Source organism: Protopterus annectens, chromosome 13.part0 (assembly GCF_019279795.1).
Source record: "Protopterus annectens isolate FY-2018-M chromosome 13.part0, PAN1.0, whole genome shotgun sequence".
NCBI classification, from domain to species: domain Eukaryota; kingdom Metazoa; phylum Chordata; order Ceratodontiformes; family Protopteridae; genus Protopterus; species Protopterus annectens.
In genome coordinates, this window is record NC_056747.1 from 180,814,622 (window position 1) to 180,834,427 (window position 19,806).

The 19,806-nt window shown below is 40.3% G+C and overlaps 1 protein-coding gene across 2 annotated transcripts in view; it reads left to right on the forward strand.

Moving 5' to 3' along the window:
- The window catches only part of MAST3 (microtubule associated serine/threonine kinase 3), a 1,680,970-nt gene that overhangs the window by 1,293,409 nt on the left and 367,755 nt on the right, over positions 1-19,806 (forward strand). The window lies entirely within an intron of this gene.

The window sequence follows — 19,806 nt, forward strand, 5'->3', positions numbered from 1 at the left end:
CTGCAGCTACTTCAGCAGCCTTTCTCAGAGGAGTACCAACCAAAGACATTCTAGAGGCTGCTACTTGGAGTTCTGTTCACACCTTTACAAAGCATTACCATTTGCCTCTCTACTCTAAGTCCAGGGTAGGCTTTGCCACTGCAGTGCTGCAGAGCCTTATAGCTGCACCTAATGCTGCTTAGCTCCAGCCTCCCAACCATAGCTTTGGGATTCTACTCAAATGTAATGACTGCAACAGTGAAACACGAAGAACATAGTACAGTTGTGTATACTTACCATAAATGTAGATCTTCGAGTGTATTCACTGTTGCAGTCCAGGTTACCCTCCCGCCATCCCCCTGTCATTCTGAAGTTTATCTTTCCTTCACTATCTTCTACAACCTATGTGGTGTATTTGCTTGTAGATGAAGGTAAAGTTTATATTAATGCATGTATATATATATATATATATATATATATATATATATATATATATATATATATATATATACAGATATGTAAAATATTGCTACCTTTTTGGGGGCACCTGACATCGGGGGCAAGAAAAACTAAAGAAAATGGCGTCGGCTGCATGTTTTATACCCCTGACGTCATGGAAGAGAAAACAGCAACTGACGCAGGACCCAAGACTTTGGAATTCAGACCGACTGAGGGCAACCTGCCAGCAGATTACCCAAATGTAATGACTGCAACAGTGAATACACTCGTACATGTGCATTTATGGTAAGTGTACACAACTGTACTTTCTGCTCTATATTTAAAGTCATAGCCATGGAATAGCATGAGTGAGCATCCTTGATAGTCACCTTCTGCATTACTTTTTAAATGGTAGCAGATGTGAAGGTGAACATCAGGAAGTGGAAAGTATTTCTAAATGTATTTGCTTTGGGAATACCCAATGGGTCTTATAGTAAGAAACAAAAATTAACAACTGGAGAAAGGGGGAATCATTGTACCTGCTAAGAGACCATAGGGGAAATTGGCTGTAACAATAGCCCACTGAGATGGACACTATATTTGGAATTTTGCCGTGAGGATATTTTTACAGTCAAACCCCACCCCACCCCCACCCCCAAGAAAAAGAGTACTTTTTTTTTAAACCAGACTACTTTTGTTGCATTTGGCTGATCAGTATGGTGACTGCAAAATATCCCAAATAACACCCAAATCAAAGAATATTGTCCACATGAGTCAACAGTACTTAACACTTGGTGTTAATAAAGACAAGGAAAAAAAGAGCGTTATGTAGGATATAAAAAATACTGACTGTAAAGGAAATGAGACTGAAGGTAAAATGTGCCACCCTGCTTCTTGGATCACGGCTCTATAGGCTTTTCAAAGAACCCTTCTGCCCTTCCCTTGCCTCCAACCTTTTCAGATGCCCCCCCCCCCCCCAGTTTCAATCTAAGAATCACTCTAGTCAACTTATTTAATGTCTGAGAACCTGACTTCATTCACTAACTGTCTCCATGCTAGACCCAAACTGTGGGAATCTCTCCCCACTAATCTTAAAGCTCTCACCGTGTGCACCTCATTTCATGCTCTGCTTAATGATCAGCTCAAGTCCAAGTCAGATTGCAAACGCTTTCCCTCTGAATGCATCACCTAATCTCCCACTCTCCCCTTTACCAGTGAGGCATCTTTGTTTTTTTCTCTATTTCCCTGCACTAATATGTGACATCTCTTACACATTGTATGTATTGTATATAGTTACCTTCAGTGAGCCCTTACCCTAATTTTGCTATCTTTTACAATTTATCCTGTCACTCTTTCATTCTCCTCATCTTCCTTCCTTCTTATTCTAACCGTCCCTTCCTGTTGTCTCTTATATTGTGTACTTTATCATTTTTACTTATGATTGATTCATTGCGGTATTCACATATTTAGTTTGTATTCATAACACCACTTAACTTTCTTTTCGCTATTATTTATATTAGTCCAGGCTGAGACTGAAATAGGTCCATTTGGATCAGTGCTCTATCCCGGTTACCAAGTTAAATATGTAAATAAATAAATAATGCCACTGAGTCAGAGTGCAGCTTGCTAGAGGAGTGTCCTTCACAATGAGTGTAGGGTGTGACTTCCCATGCGGAGCCAGAGGTGACATACATTCTATCGCTTCTTATACAGAGAATTTAGAAAAGATCATTGTTATCTGTTTTGTTCTGTGAGTACCCTGCTGACACACATTACATTGACAGTCTTCTTGACAGCATGCATTCCTGTGATACAGCATAAACTTGTTATTTTTTTTACATCCCTGCAACATTAAATAGGCCCTGGGATCACGCCATGCTAATGTGGGAGGGGCAGCTCAGAGAAAGAACTACTACTGACAGTTGGCATGACCCCTGCCCATGACCAGGTATTACTGTCTTCCCACTGCACTGAACCCCCACCCCCTGTACATGCCCTTTCCTAATATAGACTGTCCACATGGTAGTGACTGGCAAAGTAGCCACCTTCCCATCGGTGTGGTCAGCTGCCTGCAAAGGAGTCATGGTTGAGTGCTTTTCATTGGTATTTGCTCAGAAGGTGGCTGACTATGACTGGGGGAAGTCTTACTACCTGTTAACATTTGCTTTCCTCACTGCCATTTGTCCTCACTCATGAACAGCCAATATCTGAGAGATCTGCCAGTGAAGTGACACCTACATAGGTTTCAGGCAGAGTTGGACCAGAATTAGCAGCACCTTATTAACACTGGGAGCACCTTGTGCCCAGTTCTGTGCTCTAGAAGGATAAAGCCCTCACTGTAACCCAGGTGAAACCTGAATTTGAAAAGTATATTGGGCAGTGGGAGAATTGGGAGGGTGGCTGACACCAGATCACCTATAATAGGGAGAGAGAATGATGGCTCCAGAGAATGCTACGAAACAAACATGGACTTGTAAGGCAGCAGAATGACCAGAGTGGGGATGTGGACTTAGTGATGATAACCCTTGTCATAAATGGATGGAAATGTGCACATGAACAAAGAGGCATGGCATGCCCTGAAGTGATGTGGACTCATGAATGCCACCGGGACAGAGCCAAGGCTTCATATGAAATGCTTTCATCGTTAGGGTGCGGGCCAAGGGCACAAACAACTTTATTTCCTGTTTTTATGACAATCTCAGTCAGTCTTTGCCCTCTTTTCAGGGATATATCCAGCATGGAAACCACATTGTCACCGTAGGCAGTTTCAGGGAATTCACAAAAGTCAAAAACTGTTGGCCAAAAATACCAAGCTTCCAGGGATATTCTTTCTGCAGGGTAGCAAGCCCTGTGCACCCTTCTTTTTGAGGACAGCTCCGCTGAATTTGTAGGTTCCAATTTTGAGGTCATACAACAGTGGGAAAAGTTGAAAACTCTTATCAAAAGTAATTTTGGTGTACTCCATCTTTTTACATTCACCAAAACTGCTGTTGACAAATCGTCAGGAAAGTCCAATATGGAGGAATGAATGGGCTGAATACTAAGAGGAGAGGCATGATGGTCCGTGAGCAAAGAAGAAAAAACATATAGAATAAAAAATATTGGAAGCACTTTAAAAGTGGAAGGGAGAAAACTGATGCCAAAAAGTATTTCTTAGGTAGTCTCAGAGTGCAATAACATTTTAGGTAATCTTAATGTTTTTTTTTTTGTGCACTCAGTAAACTGATAGAAATAAAAAACTGTAACCAAACACAGGATGGCTGTCCTCATAAAGCAGGTGTCATGAAAGTACAGTGCAAAAACTGTGAATAGAGCATAAATGCACCTGGTCTGATGTGGTCAGCATTTCAGCTACATGGCTTCTGAATTTCCATGACTTTACCTTTTTAAGTCTTAGTGGTGCATTCACTCTGCTGCCTCCTTAGCTGGTCATTGGTAAATATCCCACGGAGGTTTAATGTACTACACCACGAAGTCTGTAGCTCTGCTGGGTCTTTCTTATCGTTTTTAATAAGTGGTTTGTATGTGTGACTTTTTACCCTTGGTTTGGATGGTATTTTTTGATATTTTGCAGTCACCCTATACTTCTCAACCTCTTAGTGAAGAAATCTAGACAAAGCCTAAAATAATGGGGGAGGGGCAAAGTCTCAAAAATAGGGACAGATTTTAAATATTGCTGTTATAAACTTAGTTGCTAGAATAACAAGATTTGTGTTGGCTTGCATTTTTGAAGGATAATGAAGTCTGAAACTGAAATGTATGTCATTATATAGTGACTAATCTTCAGGGATCTGCCGGAAAACAACAAATTTTACAAAGCACTGACCAAAAATATAAGGTAAAAATCTGGACATTCTATGAAAATCTGGACAGTTGAGAGGTATGAGTCACCCTAATTTTGTAGACAAGCTTGTTTTTTTTGTTTTTTTTTAAACTCTTGTGTTTCTGAAGTAAGGCCAAACAATCCACTTATTCATGTATTGATGAGCTTAGAAAAGGGACAAAACATGGCATGTTTGCATTTAGTGGGATTTTGCTTTATTGGCCTGAATGCAGCAATAAAGACTTGAAAAAGTTGAAGTAGAAATTCTTGGGCATTCAGAAGCCATTTAATTGAAACACTGGTGTTTTGTTAAGGGTCATTTGCATATATCCCATGGTCCTCCACTACAGGAGATTTATGGTACTAGACAGTGAAGTCCCTAGCTTTACTCAGTCATTCTGGTATTTTTTGCTAAGTGGTTTGTCTGTGTGACCTTTTTACCCTTTTGTTTTAATCTGTACATTTATAAGATGCCTTTTTGCTCCCAGGGCCTTCCTGTGCTTAGGGAAAGTTATGGATGCCAAAATAATTTTATCTTCCTAACCGTACTTGGTTTATTGTTTTCATATTAGAGTTTCCAATCTGACAGTTGGTGTCTTTTCCTTGCACTTCACTTGTATGCTGCAGGGTTTTGAGTAAGAGCCTGGCCATGGTTTCTGTGGCTCCTGGAATATTTCAGTCAGTATATGGGAGGTTCTGATGAGTTGCCACCTCCAATTTTTGCCAAATCATTTTCAAGATCCCAAGCTGCCCGTTCTTGTCCTTTCCATCTGTCACCCCACAAACCGTGCATTGTGAGGCAGGTGAAGTACGCCTTTTTAATGATTCTGTTTTATCTTTGTTTCGATGCAGCAATGTTTTGCAGTCAGGTCCTTTCTCAAAAAAGAAGGGTCATCCCTTCACTTTTTTATTACACTGCTGTACTGTTTGCTTAGGAATAAAGATATATATAAAACAAAAGTGTACTGAAGTGCTCTGAAATGCTATTTTCTGTTTTGCTTCTTTGTATCTTACAGGACTAAACTACTTGATTATTAGCTGCTGATTCTTTAATTTGTGGAAAACCAGCAGACTAATAAGTCAACTGCTTTATGAGTGAAAACCTCCATCTTTTTTATTCTGCACTTTTCATTCCTACACACTGTTCATCAAAAGATGGAAGCAAACAGCAGTATACAGTGGCTTGTTAACAAACACTGGAAATGTGATACACTTAATGCTTAAAAAGATTAAAAAAAAATGTCCTCCACCTTTGCTGCTTGTGCAGCTTTTTGGCGTGCTGTCTTGGCAGTGCTGGAGCCCCAATCCTTCAGGCTCTAGTGCTTAGAGTGAAAAGCCTTTTTCCTTTTAAAGTAGATTCTGGAAAGAGTTAACTCCTAAAGGAGGTTTTTGGCTGGGGCCCCATTTCAGTGCTGTTTATATTCAAGTGAAAGAAAGTGCAACTTTTTTAATACAGTAGTATGCACTTAGCAACCACATGCTCCCCCCACATGTCTCTTCACAACATAGTTTCAGTTTTTCAGGTAGTTTCCCAACATAAGCAAACTAGTACATTTTATTTCAGCGGTGTTTCCATCTTGTAGTTCAGCAGGCCTTTTAATTGTATTCTTTTCCTTTCCTGAGTAGCACTGTCTGACCTTGTACCGTTTGTGGGATGCCACCACATAAACTGTTTGACAGTAACACTGCTCACTTCGCCCTGAAGGATGCCTTTTGCAGCTCTTTCATGAAGCTCTTTTGTTGTAGATTAGTTTAGTTTGTAACTGTTATTTGTGCGCCAGTTTTGTATGAAGGGGATATGGAATGATCATTGAATAACCTTTTACATTTAAACCTAGAACATGCTCAAATTTTGCAACTGCAGTTTTAAGATGTTCAATATTTTGATCTTTTAGACTTGCAGAACCTGCATGTCAAAAGAGCAACTTTCAGTTGTCATTTTCATATCTAGAATAAATATATTCTTTTCATCCTGAAAGGAAATTTCTGTTTAAGTTTCAAATTGCTTTTTATGCAGTAGTTAAAAATGCAAATTTTCTTCTCATGATGTAGGCTTTTAGAAAAAGTGCATATTAATTAAGCATTTGGTGGAAAAATACTGAGCAGAAATAATTCAGGAATGTACTTCACCATTTCTGACTACTGTAGCCTAGCAATTTTCAGTACTTGAAACAAAATATTTGACATATAGCTTTCTTTGTATAACAGAACATCAGTCTGTCAGCTGTCATTTTGAAAACCCCAGACAAAATGCATTGCTTTTTCTTGTTGACAGGTGATTTTTTTTCCTGCCACAAACACTGAACAGCTGGACTTTCTGCATCAGTAGTGTTTGCTTGCCTTTCCCAGTACCAAACAACACTGTTTAAGAACTAATAAGGTCCCATCATCTTCTTGGCCAGAGGTAATGTTAACGAGGTGTATATACTTGCTTCTGGTGGAGTATTCAGTATGATCTTGTTATGCTATCTTCGGACACATAATCTTGCTCCTGCTTGTTTTCCCATTTTCCTTTACTTTTTTGCTTTCCTGTGGGATGCTGTGACTTGACTGCAATGAGAATTTTCCTCGCTTCATTTTAAACTTGGCTCTCATTTTGCTCTTTTGTCTTCTCAAAGAATGTGGAATGACAAACACGTTAGATTATTCATTAAGTATTTCCCCTTCTTCATCCGTGCTTCTTGACCACCTGTCCTAGTGTTTTCCTTTATTGTGCCTTCACGTTGTAGTAATTTGCTTGTACTTGATCACAGAAACGCACAGAATTAGTGTGTTCTGCATGCATGAATGCAGCTTTCCTAACACTAAACAGTGTGTTTTCCAAGGCCACAGGCTTTTGAACCACATGAAAGCATGGTGTAGATAACTTATTAGCATTTATTTTATTTTATCTCCATGACCAGTGGCCTGTTTTTAGGGGATACCCAAGGTAGTTTGGGTCTGTATTAGATGCTCGAAGTTACTGAACTTCGAATACGATATGATCGACACCATATTGTCGAAGTCCAGTAACATCGAACACCTAATAAAAACATCACAAAAAGTAAAAAAATAGACCTACTTGCTTTAAGCAGGGAGGCAAGCCCCCCTGCACCCCCCACACCACCCGCTACTTAAATATTCCAACTCTGAGACCGCACTACATTGAAGTAAACGGAAATCTCCTTTTACAGAGATTTCCGTTTATCTCTTCGATGTTCTGTGGTTTCGTTGTTTACATGTCGACAGTGTCAGATTCGACATTGTGAACGTTCACGATTCTGATATAGACCTGGTAGTTTTCATACTAATTAAGGGGAATTTGGTCAGGACACCGAGGATCCTCTCGTTCTGTTTTTGATAAGTGTAGTGATATCTTTTACATTCACCTGAGCTACCATTACCTTGGCCAGATAGGTCCTTTGTTGTGAGCAGCACACTCGGGATTGCACCTCCCAACCTTGCACTGCACAGCAATATCAGTACTGAAAAAATTAATCCAAGTACCTGAAACAGGGAATGGAACCCAGAGCCTTCCTATATTCCTGCATAAATGTGTAGCATTGTTTTGGATTGTTCCAACTACAGACATTTAATTCTCCTGTTTATTTCTTGGCTGAACTGCCTTAAATGCAAAGTTTGTCCTTCTTTTGTTCATATTGTGTTTTGTTGTGAACTATGCTTTCTTGTCACATCCCAAAGACAAGTAGAGAGGTAATTAGAAATATGCAAGATTTGCCTCTACATGTATGTTTGTGAGTCTGCAGATAGGTTCATAGGTAAGTACTAGGCTAGCTGCCCCTGAGAGCCACTTTAGGCCTAGCCAGTCTCCCTTTTTATGCTTAAATTAACCTATCCCATTTGGTTAGAGATTGGCTGTACCAATCCCGTGAACAGTACTTGTATATTACTTATAATGAGAATAATAGGGATCATACCAAAGATAATCTGAGGGGGGACACATGCATGCAGTAAGTATTTAAGAGCAGCCCCGGGGTAAATTTTCTGTTTCCCATGTATAGAGCCAAGTTGTGCTTGAATATGGACAGGGATGAATTTTGTGTTCTGTTGATGTTGTTCTGTGCTGGACTGGCGTCTCATCCTAGATTGTTTCCTCTCTTATGCATGTTGCTTACTGGAATAAGCTTTGACTACTGGCAGTAGTAACATGGATAAAGTGGGTAGTGAAGACAAATGCATGAACCAGAGAGATGGTTTTATTACACTGGCTAGTCCTCACAGTGTAACACAGTTGCTGCGCTTCAGACCTGGAAGTGTTTTGAGCATAGTTTTATGCTCTGTCACTTTCCTCTTTTGTTATACATTTTTTGATGATGGCAGATCCAACGAGCTTAAAGCATAAAGATTGATGGATCTTTGGTTGAGCAATACTTTACCGGTCAGAATTTGGCATTTTCAGCAAATTCTTGAATTCTACGATGCCCACATGACTGAGAAATACACACTGATCAGAAGTGCTTTTTACAGAATTGTGCCTGTCCTCAGAACCCAGTAGCTCTTTTCTGCTCTCTGCACAGTTTAGATCATGATGTTTTCTGTCATTATTAAAGTTTTTGTATGTCTCAGCATAATAACAACTACCTGCATGGTTGCCAGATTCCCCAAAAAACCCAAAGTAGCATTCCCTGTATGCCTCAGAATTAATTGCACAGTACTAGTAACTGTCACAAGTGCTAGAGATTCGATTTAGCTGTTTGGCATCAAAGTTAAGAAAAGTTGCAGATGTGGTGCTGGTTAAGAGCTGTTTGTATAGCACTCAGCAGGTAGGTGCTCTGAATCAGTGATGTAACATAATAAACACTGACATCAAATCCCACAACATCGAAAAACTAACGTAGATGAAACAAAACATTGATGTCAGTGGAAAATAAAATAGGCATTTTTGTAAGAAGGCAAGCCCTCAACCCCACACTTTCTTAATTATGCTTGCTCCGTGGTTGAACAACAGGAAAGAGAAAAACACCATGGCAATAAAAAAAATAACCATTTCCTCTCCCCATTAGCAGATTTCCACTGCTGAAATCAAAATTACTCAAACTGCACCTGCAGTTCATAAAGTAAATAACAATCACTAAAGTTCTCACTGCCCCAGACTATTTCGTTCACAATCCCTGGCAGGAAATCCAACACTAGAAACGTCCAAGACCCACAACAGACATTTTAAAAGTGATAAGTTGCCATCACTGGACTTCAGTGTTTCATGACTACTGTTTGTGAAGTCAGACATGCTCATTCCAAACAAACCACTTACTGTCTAATCATTTGAAGACCAGATCCAGGCATGAACCATCTTAAAGCAAGCCTTGTGTCTAACAGGAACCCCACCCCCAATCACTTTAGGTAGTGAGCTGCCCCTCAAATAGCAAGTGCTATTTTCTGAACTGGTCCTTAGTCAGAGATCCTGTGAACAGAGAAGGCAGCGCCCAACATGAGGTATGCATCTTAAGGTTCTAGTATAGCCCTTTTGTTTTTTAATGCGCTGGAATCAGTTGTTGGCCAGTATAATCCAAGAGATCAGTTTTTTGAGTCCTGTTGTCAGGGTTTAGATGTACTTTACACTGAATACCCTCCCTCCTGGGTCTATCCTCTAGACTTACATGGGCAAGTCAAGGAGGGGGTCATATGGTCAGTTATGTGCCAAGACCTTCATCTCAGAGCTGTCCCATTCTGCAGAGGGTGAAGCCCTTTCTTCTCCCCAGTGAACCCAGGTCTGATTAGCTGCATGGTCTCTGAAGGGGCTTTGGGGAGGGTATGGGAGTGAGTAGCTGTCATCATCTTGTTCATCCTAGAAGGACGCAGGCAGCCTAGGCTCACCACAGTAACAGTGCTAAGAGCCTGGCAAAGTGCACCACTTTATTAGGAGGTTGTGCATGCACAGAAGCATTCATACACTTCCCAAGGACAGCAGTTGCTAAGTTTGCAAGGCTGTAATTGGTAGCTGGGGGGAGGGGTAGTGCACACTCCCAGCAGTAGTATGACACTGCACCAGCATCCTCGATCTTGTGCACCTTAGGTGTGGGTCAGGTTTAGCCTATGGGAGGCTAACGCTGGTTTGATTGACTCTGTAAACGAGTAGTGGAGCTGGTAGCAGCTGCGAGGAGGGAAAAAAAAGTTGTTTATCTTAGGGTCCTGACAGCAAGCAGATGTTTGCTAACATAGTGTGAGTCATATGTTTGATAGCTCAGTTTGAAGCCCACATCAGGCCTTAAAGTAGGAATATCTAGACCCTTCACTATATTTAGTTTTCATGCAGTCCAGCACTGCCCCCTGCTTCTGGTGCAAGCTTACACCTACGGGTAGCAAGAGTCATGGTCCTTCATTTTCTCCAGGATATGCTGAATATTTATTGAATTTAGAACATTTTCAAGCCCTTAGTTTCTGAGATGACAAAGAATAATGAGTGCAGCCCACCATAATCATTTGTTTGGAGATGCTCTAAGGTTGATCAGGAGCAGCTTAAACTGGTCTCTTACCTTTATTATTTCCTCCCAGAGGTGTCTGGTGGAGTTATGGGGAAGAAACCTGAGGAGCCCTGTATTATTCCTCTTGGAGTCCATTGTTAGGTATACTGTTCAAGCAGCCTGGACTCACTCTGATTTTACTGTGTTGTTATTGGGAAAAAAAAAGGCTGATTCCATTAGCCTCTACCTGAGTGAGCCCAGGGGCAACAGCATTTTGACGGTCACTGGAAGGGCATCTAGAGCTCTGTAAAGATATGACATGAAGGCCTGCTACTGTTCTCCTCAGTGGGCTCTAGACACTCATCTGTCCATCACAGTCTTCCCAGTTCTAAGTCAAGCGTGGTCAGGAACGCAATGGAAAAGCTTGAAAGATGTCCTAGAGCCTTTCCTCCAGGATGATATTTCTGAGGTCTTGTTCACATATGCCCTTACTTTGGATTACTTTGTGCTCTTTGTAATTTTGACTGAGTTAATACTTTGGATAAGACCACAGGCTTAAGTGAATACTTGCACTGGGTAGCATAGCTGAAGCTATCCACCTTCAAGGAAAAACTTAGAGGCAAAATCCTGGATGCCCACCTTCTAAGAACTTAGAGGCAACATACCCAGTAATTGGTTCATGAAGAGGAATCAGGTTATGTTCTTGGCTTGTATGATTTCATTCATATCACTTCCACCCACTTCCTTTTCTGTATCTGTCCAACCCACAAGGGAACAGGATGACTTTGGCATCTTGTAAAGGCCCTCAGGCCTGACCTGGTGTTGTCCCTTAGGTGCTATTGAAATTGCCAAGATTGACAACTTTTGTGGCACACCTGCAACATTCCTGTCTCTATTTTATTACTTCTGTGGGAGGAAGGGAGGAATTTCATTCCAACATGGAGAACCATCACAAAGGATCTGTTTTGACTTCTAGACAGTAATCCCCTTTGCCCACATTCTGGAGCTCTTTAGTACTCCCCCAGAGAAGGCTTCACAGACAGATCAGTCTGTTTCAGTGGAACTGTTTGGGCAAGCCCAGCCTGTTTTGCTGAAAAGGGCCATAGATGCTGTCCCAGTATTGGAAGAAGCACAAGGATTTTACTCATGGCTTTTCTTGGCCAGAAGGAGATGTACAATTTCTTGCTTATATTGGACTGTAGTGAATTCAGTCTGAAGCCTTTTCAAACGTACTTCTTATGTTCAGACCTGTAACTGTCTTTTAAGCAATCCCAGTATTGTTATGCATTGCCTGTGATATTGGCTGCACTTTACTCCTGCAATTAAACACAATCTACAGTTTCTGTACTCATGAGGAGTGTGTCATCAGAACATGTTTATTCTTCACCTGCTCCCCCTGCATTTTATTTTTCTGAGCTGTGGTTAATTTCCAGTAATTGTCATAGTGCATTCTGGAATACTGTTTGTTTGTCTGTTATATGAGCAGTGCTTCACATTTTTACAGTATGTTCAAAGTAGATTTGATTTTCTCTCAAGGTCTTCATTCAGATCTGTAGTTCTTGGGGGCAATACTCTTCAAGAAACCACGTAGCAGGTTTAGCTTGGGGACTTTGACTTGAAAGTGATGAGGCTGGAACTCTTGTTTCTAGATATGAATGTTTTGTGCTTACAGTAACTTTAGATCTGCATTGGTGGATCCATCTTTGTTACTATGCTCTCCCTCCATCCTCCTGCCTTGTCTTGGCAGGCTCAGGGCAATCTCTCAGCAAATCCCTTGTGTTATGATATGTCTTAATGTTTGTCTTCCAAGATCTGGAAAAGTGTCCGTTTTGCACAATATTTTTTGCTAAAGTGAGGAGCCAGGTAGTCTGAAAGAGTTTTAGATGAAAGACTAAATCTTGCTGAATACAGTATTGGTAGTGACAAAGATGGAACAGTCAGTCCAAAGCCGTCATTACACTAAGTGCATAAGTTTTGTGCCTTCCCTGTGCATTGTAGGATTTAAGTGATTCATTACTGAATGACCAGATGCTTAAACCTTTGTCACTTATTTTCACGGTGAAGCACAGTACTGGTAAATATGTGAAGGGTTTGCCATTGAGGTGAAGAGCTTCCCCAAAGAAATGGTATCTTGGGCCAGAAGGGACACTGTCAGTGGGGGGGGTTGTATCATATTAAGGGGTTCCTATTAGATGACCGAAGGCCCAGTTTATCGAATGCGTCTTGGTCGAACTTAAAACAACAAAAAGACAAAATAGCGAAGCGGCTTTTAAGCAAATTCTTTCTCAGGGAAAGAATTTGCTTGCCCGCTTCCATTACTTTGCCGTTTTCGGTGCTGTAGTGCAATCTCGGAGTTGATATATTTAAGTAGGGGAGGTGGGGTATGGGGGGCAAAGCCCCCCACTTTATGTATTCTTTCAATTTTTTTTTTGGAACAGTGATTAATCACTGTTCTGAGCTTTTGAGATTGTAAGCTTTTGCTTACATGGGATTGATTTATTCATTGTTCGCTTTTTTAAGCATTCAGTGATATAATATAGACCCATATTAAGAGTTTCTCTTAATAGAAAACCCTCCTTTACCCTAAAAGTAACAAATGGCAATCATACAGTGGTGTTTTCTTTGGATAAGAAAGGATACAACCTTGTATAGGTTTGTTCATCTAAGCCATCGACAATAAGGTTGTTGGGTGTTTCATTAAAGGGAAGTCAACATATTTAAGAATGTTTCATTCCTTACTGGTATCTTTCAGGAAGTCCTTTGTTTCACTGAGTCATTTCCTGGCTTTTACCAGATCCCTGGCTGACTTCTGAGAAAAGTGATTACTCATTACATCCTGATATGGTCAACAGTACTTAGACACCTTATGGTACTCACTAGCGAATTCAGTCCTTCAGCCTTTTTCACGTAACGTGGAATCTGAAGCTGAAGAAAAGTATCCCACCTCCAACCAGGTTCTTTTTTTTTTTTTTTATCTTCTAGGACTTTGTTAGCTGAGTATCCCATCACATTGTAGAGCTACATTAGAAAGTGCTCACATTTGGGGGTTCCAGATTTCTTTGGTTGAAAAGCAGACTTAAAAGTTACAGATGTAACAAGCTGTCTAAGAACCTTCTGCCATGATTCTGCATTCCCTTCTGCAGACATAGAATCATCAATGAAGTTAATGTTGAAGTCATCAGACAAACGGTAATCCACAGCTCACTGGGCAAACAAGAAGTATGCCTTTTTTGTTGGATATCGACTTTTGGACCAGCTGCCAAGCACATTACCTGACACTACAATTACCTATAAGAAATGGCATTCCCTTCCCAGTATTTCAGTGGTCAGTCCCTTCCCAGCTAAGGCTGCCAAGTGCCTGGTTTTATGCAGGAAATTGTGTGCCATTTCTTTCCTAGATTTGGTCATTAGCTGCCGTAATGGACCCCTCAGAAAACATTTGAGGCGTATCTAGCTTAAAAGTGGAAAATGGTAGTCTGTTGGAGGTCAAATCCCATTTACTCAGCAAATTGGATGACTAGTTTAAGTCCTCTTCACATTTCCATGTCCTCTTTATCATAACTAACCCTTCCCTCAGTGGTCGATGTCAGCATCTGCACCATGTTTGGTTGCCTTTGCTGTCCCCTTGCTTGAATATTCTTCCAACAGTAAGGTACAAGAACTGCGGCCCCACTTCCACAGTCCTGGCCATTTCAGTGCCATGGCAGACTTGGGTTACTTGATGCAGTTGGATAACTGGAGCCACCACTTCTGCCCACCACAGTGGGCAAGCGTGTGCTAGCTGCTTCATCCATCCATCCTCCTGCCTGGCTATTCCACTTCCAGAGCCACTATTCAAACTCTGTTCATCTGAGTTATAGTCAGAACTTTCTCTGCACCATTGATGTGGGCTAAAACTATTTCTTTTTGAGTATTTAGGTATCACTGAGAACTTTCCCATCTCACAGTCACATTGATTCCAGATTACATTTCTGAGTTTAGTCCTTAATATCTGGATAGTAGCAAACTACAGCATATTTTTTCTCCCTCCAGAGAAGTAGTACTGTCTAATCAAGCATTGGCATTCGGCAATACCTAAGGAGGTTGTGACCACAAGGGACTTAAGGCTCATGGCAACTGCTTTAACAGTGACCCATATCTCTATGCAAAGACTGGGGTTGTGTGCATGTTGTCTGGCATTGTTGTATAGTGCTTGTCTACTTGCAATGGTGGTAGAAGGGGGTTTGGTGCTAGTAGGTTCCAAAAGTGTTTTGGCTTAGCTATGAAAGTAGTTTTTCTTGTTTTGTGATGTAGGATTTTATGCATATGTATAGCTTACAGTATCATGTTTTGAAGACAGGTAAAGATGGTTCTTGTTTTGGGGGTTAGGTTGACCATTATTGCTTTGCTTCATATCTAATTTTGATAAGGTTGCGTTCAGGCATCAACCATTTGGCAGTGGTGGGTTTACATAATCTTTGATTGGTGGGAAGAACTTGTCTTGCAGTGATATCGAAGAATATTGTTGGTAGGAGGATTATTATGTTGAAGGGGAGGGGGTATTAGTAATAAGGAGGTCTAGAATGGAGTATTTGGGGAATTTGAGGTTTACACAAGAGGATACTGAGATTAGTTGCAGAAGGCTGTGGTCAGCTGGAAATTCAGACTTATCGGATGACCTGCGGCCAAGACAGTTAAGGATGAAGTCTCCTAGGATGACTACTACACTGTTGTGCCTGGGTGGGGAATCTAGTATAGTAGTGATTTAGATTTAGTTAGTGAGAGTGGTGTTGGCGGAAGTTAGACTGTGGCTAGTAGTAAAGTCTTATGTTTTAGTGTGGGAAATTTTAAGAGTAACTGTTGAAGATCAGTTTCGTGTAGCGTTTCCTGGAGAAATAATAGTATGACTGACTTGCTTCTTAAAAAGATACATTGAGGCTCAACCTGTTGGTTTTCCTCTCTTGAGTGTTATAGAGATAGTTATAGTTGGATGAGGTGGTGAAAGTTCCATTAGTTATGTTTGAGCCAGGATTCTTCGATAGCCAGAATGTCTGGGTTGTGTTGAAAGAGAAAGCACTGGTTTGGTCAAGTTTGTTTTTTATGCTGTGTACATTTGTGAGTGAGTAGGTAATGGAAAATTGTATGTGGTATAGGGGATTAGTTGTGGCAGATGGTGGACCTGAGTTTGCGACAATGTCACTTCTGAGGAGGAGGACGGGAGTAGTTTGAAGGAGTATTCGGCTTTAGTTTCTAAAAGAAAAATATATATTTTTTTTGTTCATGCAGGTGAAGTATTTCTGGAGTGGATGTGTGAAAGTGAGGGTTCAGGAATGTGGAGTGGTAAGGTAGATTGGGAAGTTTGAAGGAGAAGTTGTATGAGCTGAGAACTGTGGATGGTTGTAATTCACGTCTGTCTGGTGGATGGGGATGGAGCAGAGTAAGTGGAACGGATTAGGTTTAAGAGAAAATGGTAGTCCTTTTTGTGGAATACGTGGCTTAAGAATGTAATGTTTGTTTTATGTGAATGTGTATTTCTGTTTTGGGAAGAATAAAGAATGTTTGGACTATTTTTTGTAGTTTTAATGTGCAGTAATGGCTTAGATGTTTTAGTAGCTGCATTTTGATGAATCGGAGAATTGCAGTGTTTGTGTGGAAGGTAGTGAAGGTTTCTGGCTAGAATATTAAGTGAAGGTATTGCTGCTGATTTTGTCTGGAGTGGGAAAGTGTTTTGTAAATTAATTGTGTCATAGGAAGTATGGAGTATGATTTAAACACAAGGGGCAAGTAGTAAGTGGTTAAGGAGTGGAGGAGACAAACAGAATGAACCAGTGATTCAGCTGGGGAATTGGTGGTGGGACAGGAACAAAACAGATTGCGTCTCACACATTAGCAGGAGGCAATCCTTCTGCTCATGCCCTGTTAAAGCAGTATGCCCTAGCTGAGTAGTTATCAGCTCAGTTCAAATACGGCAGTTGTTTTCTTCCCCTTAAAACCCTTTTCTAAATAGTAAGAAGTTCATAGCCTAAGATGACTTTTGCTGTCTGTCCAGATAGTTACAATGATTAAAAATAAATTTTAAATTAAACTTCTTGGTAAATGTAATTGTGGGGGTGAAATCCAAACAGTGTATATAGGGCACCGATTTGGTATTCTGGCAACCATGTAGAGTCCCTCTGTCCTGTAGTTATGCTTTTTCTATTTTTAGCAAAAAAAGAGAGAATAAATCAATTAGTTCATGCAGTAGCAGTGACTGTGCCAGGCAGTGTTTTAGAACTGGTACATACTCGTAAGGCAAACTTGTTGTTTCTTGGAGATTGGACAGTGACTGTTTGGAGATGAAATACTAAAAATTACAAGAGGAAACACCTTCTGTGCCTAAGTTATGATGCTGCGGAGAACTTGGAGAGAGAAAAAGAAAGCAGTAAGAGGGCGAAGGTAGTACAGGCAGTGTAACAGTACACAATAATGAACTGATATAAGTTGTGGGTATGTAGTGATACTGTAGTAATTAACAACCACACTGATAAACATTCAAGCAGTAAAGCAATTCTGGCGCTAAGAAGTAACTGTATCTCATTTAGTATCTTGTGATCGTACATAGCATTATCTACTAATTAGACTCTATAAACTGAATAATGAGTGTTATTGGTAACAGCATGCTATCAGTTTAGAGAAATTTCAAGACTTAAAACAGTAGTGCATGATCGTGCAAACAAACGTCATCACACACTAATTAATGCATACACTGTAGGAGAGCACAAAGCTAATAATACAGTATGACTCATGAACTGTAATAACCACAGACTGTTCTTATTACACTTTGTGATCAATCAGATAAAGGCTAAGCCAAGATTGTGGAATATGTATTACAGAGGCTTATGGTGCACATTTACACACTGATAACAAATACTCACATGATTATTCACATAAGGAGGTTATAGGTAGATCATATAGTGATGGAGAAAAAATGTACATGCAGGACGGAGGAGGGGGCATGGTTACCACTACACGGAAGTAAGAGGACTGGGGGGGGGAGTTTTAAATACACTAAATAACTTTAGCACTCTAGCTCTGTAAATGCTTGAATGAAGGGGGGGAGGTAGGAAGGATAAAGACATATTTGGAAGATCTGGGTGAAGTACAATGCAGTGTTACAAACACCTGTCATTAGCGAGGAGGCAGCCCAACTGCTTGTGCTCCATTAATGCTTAACGGGCACTCTTAACTGAGCATTAATCTGATGAGTCCAGGTAAGACACTTATTTTCCTCCCTTAAAACCATCTTCTAAACAGTAAGAAATGCACAGCCTAAGTTGACTATAGGGCACTGGGTGTCCAGATGATTATGGTGATTAAAAATAAATTTTTAATTAATATGCTTGAAGAATGTAATTATAGGGTTAAATCCACAGTGTGTACAGAGCACTTATTAGAGAACACATCAACCACGTAAATTTCCTCTAACCTATAGTTATATATTGTTTTTTTATCCTTAGCACAAGCAGAGTGAAAAGCACAGCTAGTTCATGCTGAAGCACGACAGGTACATGCCTGTAAGACACTCAGTGTCTCTTTCTTGGAGATATGCTTAATGAGTATTTGGGGCCAAAATACTGGCAAATAGTTAAAGGCAACACCTTCGGTGCTTAAGTTAAGCTGCGGAGAACCTATGAGGCAAACTCCTTGTTTCTTGGAGGAACACATAGTGAGTGAGTGCGGCTGAAATACTGTTAGATTCCAAGAGGGGAATGCCTTCAGTGCTTAAGTTATTATTCTGTGGAGAACAGGACAAAGACGAGAGTGTGGTTATCACTACAGAGAAATAATGTGATGCTTAGATTTTGTATATCTGTCATGTAAAAAATATTTGCATTTCACACTGTACCTCTCCAGCCATTGGACGATTCTTGATCCTTAAAGCACAAAAAGATTTTTTTGATATTCTGCCAAAGATCAGCCTATATTTTCTGCTTTGGCAGTTGTTCCTAATCTCTATTGTATGCTGACCTCTTTCATTGATTAAAGTTGAGTGTTTCCTTTCTTAAGCATGTAGCATTTTCTGCCCCACCTTTCAGCATTTGCCCTAAGATTTCCTGGCTATAACATTAAAGTCATATTCCACCACTTATGGTTTCAGTATGACTTTTGAATGTCCTTTTGATTCCAGGAAGAATTCTTTGAAAGTTATTCTACCAAACTGAGCACATCTGCCAGTTAGGAAAGATAAGGAATAAAATCCTTCCTTGTGCTCACAAAGTTTAGTTTTGAATTTACCCAATGCTCTTTTTGTTAGAATCTTGTTTGCACTATTCCTGAGTTAAAGTTCACTCAGATGTATTGTTGGCTTTTCTTTGGCTTTTCATGATCTTTTTTTCTTGGAAGGATGTATTTACCTGAGCGCCCCCCTCCCATTAGAGCACTTGGATTCCTGTACGCACAGCTATTTTGGAATACATCAGTTCTTACATAAAAACATTAATAACAAATATGTTTGTCATATTCACATAAGGAGATTATAGGCAGATTATACAGTTGTAAAATAAACTTACAGGACGGAAGGGAGAGAGAGCTTAATTGCTGTTGCACAGAAGTGAGAGGACTGGAGAGTGGGGTTTAGATACTCCAACCCTTTAGCACTGTAGCTATGTAAATATATGAACTTCAGGCATTTCTAAGTCAGGAACCTTTTTTTGTTATGCTTGTAAGACAGATGTTAAATTCCTTCCAGACGTAGTTTTAACATTCACATTTAAGAAAACCAGAAAGCTGTTCACCTGCTCATGTATTTCCCTGAAAAATACAGTCCCAGAGTGTCTTTGACATTTGAATGTTAACTTAATTGCAATTCTGAGTACAGAAAAACTAGCCACTGTGTTCTTCCTTCCCAGAGAAAGACAGTGCAGTCAGTTTGCTTTATCAACTTGCTTTAGAGCCTTTTTGACTCCGGGACCCCTTGCCATACTTGGCTAAGTTTGGGGAGCCACATTACCCCCTCCCACATTTACATGTCCATTCAAAACAGTTTGTTGCAGGACATACCAAGGGCCAGATAAAATGCTTTGGTGGGCCAGATTGTGGCCCTAGGACCACCTGTTGGAAACTCCTGCTCCAGCACATCTGTTATCCATACTACTGTGACTTGTTCACCATTCACACCTTTACTAATCGTAAGAAGATTTATTAGTT